The sequence below is a fragment of the Myxine glutinosa genome, chromosome 7 (genome assembly GCF_964187855.1).
Source record: "Myxine glutinosa chromosome 7, kmMyxGlut1.1, whole genome shotgun sequence".
NCBI lineage: Eukaryota > Metazoa > Chordata > Myxini > Myxiniformes > Myxinidae > Myxine > Myxine glutinosa.
In genome coordinates this window covers 119124442-119131870 of record NC_136267.1, presented here as the reverse complement: position 1 = coordinate 119131870, position 7429 = coordinate 119124442, and the positions used below count along the sequence as shown (strand labels likewise).

At 43.2% G+C, this 7429-nt stretch overlaps 1 long non-coding RNA gene across 1 annotated transcript in view; it reads left to right on the top strand.

Annotated features, from left to right (window-relative positions):
- Positions 1–278: 278 nt before the first annotated feature.
- LOC137414384 (uncharacterized) overlaps positions 279–7429 on the top strand; it is a 36779-nt gene continuing 29628 nt past the window's right edge. Inside the window, exons 1-2 of the long non-coding RNA XR_010981883.1 lie at positions 279–383; positions 910–977. This is a non-coding gene — a long non-coding RNA (uncharacterized LOC137414384). The remainder of the gene's footprint in view (positions 384–909; positions 978–7429) is intronic.

The window sequence follows — 7429 nt, the reverse complement described above, 5'->3', positions numbered from 1 at the left end:
AAGTGTTGCACATCTCTGGCTAATATCATGAGCAGTGCTGAGAGCCTGAATCATATGGTTGCAGTGGTATTACACATACTTCATCAATGTTTAGTCAGTGTTATTGAGGACAGTGCACCTGTTCTGGATTGTTCGTTAATTGCATACTGTAAAACATTTTAAGGGTTGTTGTAGTGGATTTTGTTTTCTGCTTTGCAGGCTGAAAAAGACAACATTGAGGGTGACCTAGTTACTGCACAGATAGCCCTGGAAAAAGTAATGCATGAGAAAGAAAAGGAGTTGCTAGAGTTTGATCAGAAAGAGAAAAGCTTGCAACTGCAACAAAAACAACTTGAAAGCACAAAAATTGATCTGGAAGAGAAACTTTCTGATTGCACTAAAACGTGAGTTCCTCTGGGATATTTGTAGGTTGGTTTAAATGGCCTCTGCATCTCAAAGCATCAAGTATCCTTCATCTTGACTGCTAAGTGAATCAATTACCTTGCGCTAACTTTTACAGAATCAGTCTCACAGCTTTACTTGCCAGGCCACACACAATATGATAGTGGTTAATGACCTTGCAAAGCTGTAAATTGGATCAGTTGTCTCAGAAAGACGAAAAAAAAAAAATTCTTTACATTTCCGCAGGAGTTTCTAATTTGATGTTTGTACTTCTATCAGATAAAGATAAATTAAATGTTTAAAGTGCAGGTGATGGAAAGATATTTATGTCACAACTGCATTGGCTTGTGGGAGGAAAAAGGTGGACTTTTAGCTTTGATAAAATTCTATTTTATGCAGAATTTTATATCAGCAAATTAATGATGAGCTGTTAAGAAAAAATATTATGAAAATGTTTCAGAAATATTAGGAATGGTTTGTGGGGTGGAAGTTGTTCTAATGATTGAAAGTGCCATTAATTCTGGACAGCCTGGAAGATCTCAAGAATGGTTATGCAGACCTTCTCATAAATTCACAGCAATGCATCGAAGAACACGGTAAAGCTTTTTGCATATGTAAGCCGAGCAGTGTTCAATGGCTTACTCATTACACAGTTGTGAATTTTAAAAATATTTCCATGCACATGAGCATCTGAACACTGGGTAATTGAACTGTTGCAATCCACTCCATTATTGGAGCTTTGACCCATTTTAATGAACACTTACAGGAAGGGTGGATTCACACAAGTGAGGTTCTTGTTGTGTGCAGTAAATATAAAATTCACCAACAGATGACAGTTCATACATTTCACTGTATGTTCATTCAGTTACAAATGGTATTCACTTTAACAATTGCTGAACAGACTGTTTTCTTTGTTATGTAATGCATTGTTCATTAGCCTCACACCATTCCCGAAAGGATGGGAGAGACTAAATTATAATTGGCTTGTGAGTTGGTGAGTGCGTGAGTCTTCCGACAGATCTATTTTAATATAGATCGTTGATTTTCAGGTTCAACGGAATATATATACACAGACTTGGCATTTAATATGGAATATTTTTTGTGTGGGGGTGAACTTACTTTTCAAGATGACTTAGAACCAAATGTTCATTGGAATTATGTTGAAATTATTCTAGATTTTGTTAATGTGACCTCTAAAAGAAACAAAAACCACATTTGACATTTCGAAGCAAATAAATTGATCCTTGAAAGTGATGTAAACTGATATCGAACTCAATTCACGGACAGTACTGTGTTAAACTTCTGTACGTTTTCCAGAAGTATCTCTTTATTTTGCACATTAGCCAAAAAAAATTTCAACAAAAACAAAAGCTAAATTATGACTGGGATTACGGACAGTAAAATTACAGTTCAGTACTTCGTGTAACCCCCACGAGAATTCAGGAGAGCACGTAGACGTCGAGGCATGCTGTTCACGAGATTTGCCAAGGTTTGGACAGGAATCGCTTGCCATGCAGTGACAATAGTCTGCTGCAATTCACGCACAGAGGTCGGCTGCTGGTCCAAGTTGTCGATTTGACGCGTTAATTCTGCCCACAAGTTCTCTATCGGATTCATATCCGGGGACATGGCAGGCCACTCCATATGCCCTACACCACGGTCAGCAAGAAAGTGTTGGATCATGCGAGCACGATGAGGCCGTGCATTGTCATCTTGGAAGACAAAGTTTCCTCGAAAGGCTGCACGAGCAAATGGAAGCAATGTTTCTTCCAGAATGACCCTGTACTTGAACTGGTTCAGGTTTCCATTCAGAACAACCAGGTCAGTTTTGCCCCCTGCATGAAAAGCAGCCCAAACGGTCACCCCACCACCTCCAGCTTGGACTCTTGGCACTATACAATCTTCGTTGTGGGCTTCATGCACTTGTCTGCGCACTCGGACGCGGCCATCTTGACGATAGACCAGAAATCTAGACTCGTCACTGAAGGTCACGTGATTCCAGTGTCCTGGCTGCCATTGACGGTGCCCTCTGGCCCACTGCAATCGGCGCTGGCTGTGTTGTCTGGTCAGGCGTGGCTTTCTCAGGGGACGCCTGGCACGATAGCCTGCTTGAACCAGTCGTTGGTTGACTAGCCTTCTGGATACAGGCACATTTGTCATTTGCTCCACTCAGCCCTAAGCCGATTAGCTGACTTGGTACGGCCATTGCAGACTAACCGGTGCAGCTGGCAATCATCTCTCCTTGTGGTTCTGCGTGGACGTCCTGGCCTCGGTATTGGAGTAGGGACACCCCTCTGAGCATTTTGTTTCAGGATCTTTGACACCTGACCTTGAGTGATGCCATACTGCCGAGCAATAGCACGCTGTTTCATGCCAGAATTTCGTAAAGCCACCACTCCATGACAAACAGCATTGTCAAGTTGACGGATCATCTCCAGAGGAAGCGGCAATAACTTTTGTAGATGTGCAGCAGTTGTTTTCCACTAATACAGAATGCAACAACCCTTATATACCCGATTGTGAAGCCAATCGTCAAATGTACCTGTCCTTACATTTTGTCACACCACCTGTGATATAATCCTGTTATTGACTTCTTGCTGCGAAAGACAATCAGTGACATGGTTCTTTCAAAAAAGACATCACCGAAGGGTAAAAGAAACTCACCAGATTGATATACTGAGTTCAGAAAGTAAACCCAAGTCAAGAAAAAAAAAAATTCCATATTAAATGACAAGTCTGTATATATATATATATATATATATATATATATATATATATATATATATATATATATATATATATATATATATATATATATACATACATACATACATATACTAGCTTGGCTCGGCTCGCGTCTTTACTGAGGAACGGGCTTATTTTAGCTGAGGATAGTGACTGTACCTGAGTTGTTGTGTTGTCATGATTTACAGCAATCATAATACAATCAATTATTTTGCACAAATTTATTTGTAGTGTTTGTGATATTACATTTTTATAAGCAATTTAGGTTGAAGATTTAGGTTGAAAAAATATATAAAATTCAAAAAAGAACCCTTCAGCACACACATACGGGAGGGGTAGGTGCAGACTGGAAGTTTGGGATGATTACACCTCACCACCACGTAATTCAAAACACCTCACCACCACGTCATTCAAAACACCTCACCTCCATGTAATTTAAAATACCTCACCCGCACGTAATTTAAAACACCTCACCTCCACCAAATTTAAAACACCTCACCACCACGTAATCCAAAACACCTCACCCCCATGTAATTCAAAACACCTTACCACCATGTAAATCAAAACACCTCACCACCATGTAATTCAAAACACCTCACCACCACATAATTTAAAACACCTCACCACCACGTAATTCAAAACACCTTACCGCCATGTAATTCAAAACGCCTCACCACCACATAATTAAAAACACCTGAACACCAACTAATTCAAAACACCTCACCATCACGTAATTCAAAACACCTCACCACCATGTGATTCAAAACCACTACCACGTTATTAAAAACACTTCACAACCACGGAAACAAAAGTTTCAGGGAGTAGTTCAGTGACAACAGACACTGCCCAGATATGTAGATATATAGATAAATGACTGCACCTGAGTTGCTGTTTTGTCATGGTTTACACCAATCATAATTCAAACAATCATAATGCACAAATGTATTTGTAATATACGTGATATTACATTTTATAACAATTGAAGTTGAAAACTTAAGTTGGGAAAAAAATAATTTCCCCCCAAAAAAATATTAAAAATTGGAAAACTTTTCAAAAGAAATACCTTGAGGACATACCGACGGGAGATGTAGGTGCATACCAGAAGTTTGGGAGGATTTCACAAAACTTTGAGGAAGTAGTTCAGTGACAACACAACACAGAACAACACAGGACAGACACTGCACAACAACAACGACAACATGCATTTTAAGGCCATTTTCCCTGCTAGAGCGGGGGTTAGCCTTGCGGTCCCCATAACAATCTTCTCCATTTTGCCCTATTTTCTGCATCTCTCCTTGTTAACCCCCTTGCCCGCATTTCTTCTTCCACCATCTTCAGCCAAGTCTTTCTCGGTCTTCCCCGTCCTGTACTTCCTTCTGCATTCATTTCCATCACTCTTCTCAACCAGTCACTTTCATCCTTCCTCAACACATGACCAAACCATCTCAACCTGTTCCTCTTCACAGCATCAATCACAGCCTCTATTCCCATCATCTTTCGCAATTCATTATTTGTCTTCCTCTCTCTCAACGATACTCCGCACATCCACCGAACCATTCGCATTTCCACCCTTTCCAGCCTTCGTTGCTGCTCTACGTTCATTACCCATGTCTCGCTCCCATAAATCATAACACTTCTCACACATGCAGCATACGCCTTTCCCTTCAGGTTCAACGACACTCCCCTCCTCATCAGCACGCCACTCAGTTCCCGAAACTTCTTCCATGCACATCTCACTCCAGCAACCGTTGCCGAGTCTGATCCACCTTCTCCATTCAGCATGTCTTCGAGGCAGCAAAATGTTTTCACACCTTCCAGCTTCACGCCGTCTCCAAGATCCAACTCAACATTTCCTCCATCTGCAGCTCCCTCTGGGCACACCTTACATTTGAATGTAGCTGCCACACTGGTTAATGACCCCTCTCAGACCACGAGATTTTTGATGAACCCACTCAGCGCACATTGTACATTGAATGGAGTTCACTCCGACACCCTTCCTGCACACAGCACATGGCCACTTCCCAGTTCTTTCCACCTCACCACATGCTTTACCACTTGCCATCACCTTCGTCTTTCCGATATTCACCTTCAGACCTTTTGTCTCCATGCATTCCTTCCACTTGTTCATCGTTTCCTTCAGTCCATCCATACTTTCCGCAATCAACGCCAGATCATCTGCATACAACAACTCCCACGGTAAACCATCCTTTACGTTCTGAGCCAGCACCTCCATCACAGCTACAAATAGTAGTGGACTTAGTACCGACCCCTGATGCACTCCCACCTTCACCTCAAACTCACCACTGTTCCCGTCCTTCGTCCTTACAGCTGTGCGCGCTCTTTTGTACATTGCCATCACTACTCTGATCAACCATTCCTCCACTCCTAACTTCCTCAATGCCCATGTCAATACTTCGCGTGGAACCCTATCGAATGCTTTCTCCAGATCAACAAACCCAAGACTCAATTTCTTCCTCTTCTCCATGTACTTCTCCTGCAACTGCCTCGCAATAAAAAGCGCGTCTGTCGTTCCTCTTCCTGGCATAAATCCAAACTGCATTTCATCGATCTTCACCTTCTTCCTTATCCTCCTCTCCAACACCCTTTCCAATACCTTCATTCCATGCTCCATTAACTTTATCGCTCGGTACGAGCCACACTCCAGAGGGGCACCTTTCCCCTTGTATAGAGGGACGAGGGTACTCAGTTCCCAATCCACTGGAATGCGGCCTTCTTTCACCACCAGATTACAGATCTCTGTCATTCTCTTCACACCCCCAACTTCCTGCTGCCTTCAACATATCTCCCACAACTCCCATCGGCCCTCCCGCTTTTCTGCTCTTCATTGCTTTTATCGCTTCCTCAACTTCCTTCTCAATTATCTTCTCTGCCGGTCCTAAAACTGGGTTACTCTCTATGTTGCCATCCCATTCATTCTCTGTATTCAACAGCATTTCTATATGTCTTTTCCATCTTCCTTTAATTCCATCTGGGTCCACAACGATTTGTCCCACTTCATCCTTCAAGCAACTCACCCCCATCACATCACACCTCTTTCACTATCTGCTTTGCAATCCTGAATACCGCTCTCTGACCCTCTTCCGAATCCAAGCATTCTCCGAACATTTTCCTACATGCCTCCTGCACCTTTGCTACCTCTTTCTTTGCAGCCTTCTTGGCTGCCTTATAACTTTCATGCTCTGCTTTTTCTGCTCCCATACCCTTCGCCTTCTGCCACTCTTTGAACTTCTTCCTCTTCTCGTCAATCCTCTTTCCAACTTCATCATCCCACCGCCATGTTTCCGAGTGCCTCGGTGGTCCTTTTGTCCATCCACATACCTCACCAACGGCTCCCAACAGACTATCTTTCATTGACATCCAACCACTTTAAAGCTCAACCACATCATCCTCTACCCTACTCAGCCTCTCTTTTAATGCCTCCCTTACTGTCACCTATTTCAACCTTCACACCTTCATTCTTGGTTGGTACTTCACCCGCCGAGCTCTCCTCGCACCTTGTACTGTTATGTCGCAGACAACCAAGTGGTGCTGTGAAACAGCCTCCTCCCCCGGGATCACCTTTGTGTCCCAGAGGTGCCCCCTATCTCACCTTCGCACCATCAGGTAGTTAACAGTTGTCGTCGACCCACCTGACGTGTGTGTCACAAGCTTATTATCCTCTTTCTGGAACTGAGTGTTACAAATCAACAAATCAGCTCCATCAGCAAACTTCAAAATCCTTTCACCTTCTCCATTTCTCACACCATACCCGTAACCCCCATGCACTCCCTCAAAACCGTCCATACTCCTTCCCACATGTCCATTTAGGTCTCCTACCACAGCAACTTCCTCATCTTTCACGTTTTCCATCAGCTTCCCCATCGCACACCAGAACTTGTCCCTCTCTTCATCGCTCCGACCGACCTGCAGAGCATATCCCGAGATGACGTTCACCAAGAGCTTTCCAATCATCATTTTCACCATCATCAACCTCTCACTCACTCGAGTCATACTCACCACACTGTCTATAAACTCCTCAGAAAACAGGACACCAACACCATTCACGCCCTCCGGGCACCCTTGCCACACAAACTTGTATTTCTGTCCCTGCCTACCCTTCACCATTCTCACACCACTTCCCTTCCTTCTCGTCTCTTGCACACAACATATGTACACTCTTCTTCTGACCAATACTTCCACCACTTCTCCTGATCTCCCTGTCATTGTCCCTACATTCCATGTCCCAAACCTCAGAAACCGATCTCCACTTCGGGATGTACCCTGCCCATATGTAGTTGTAATT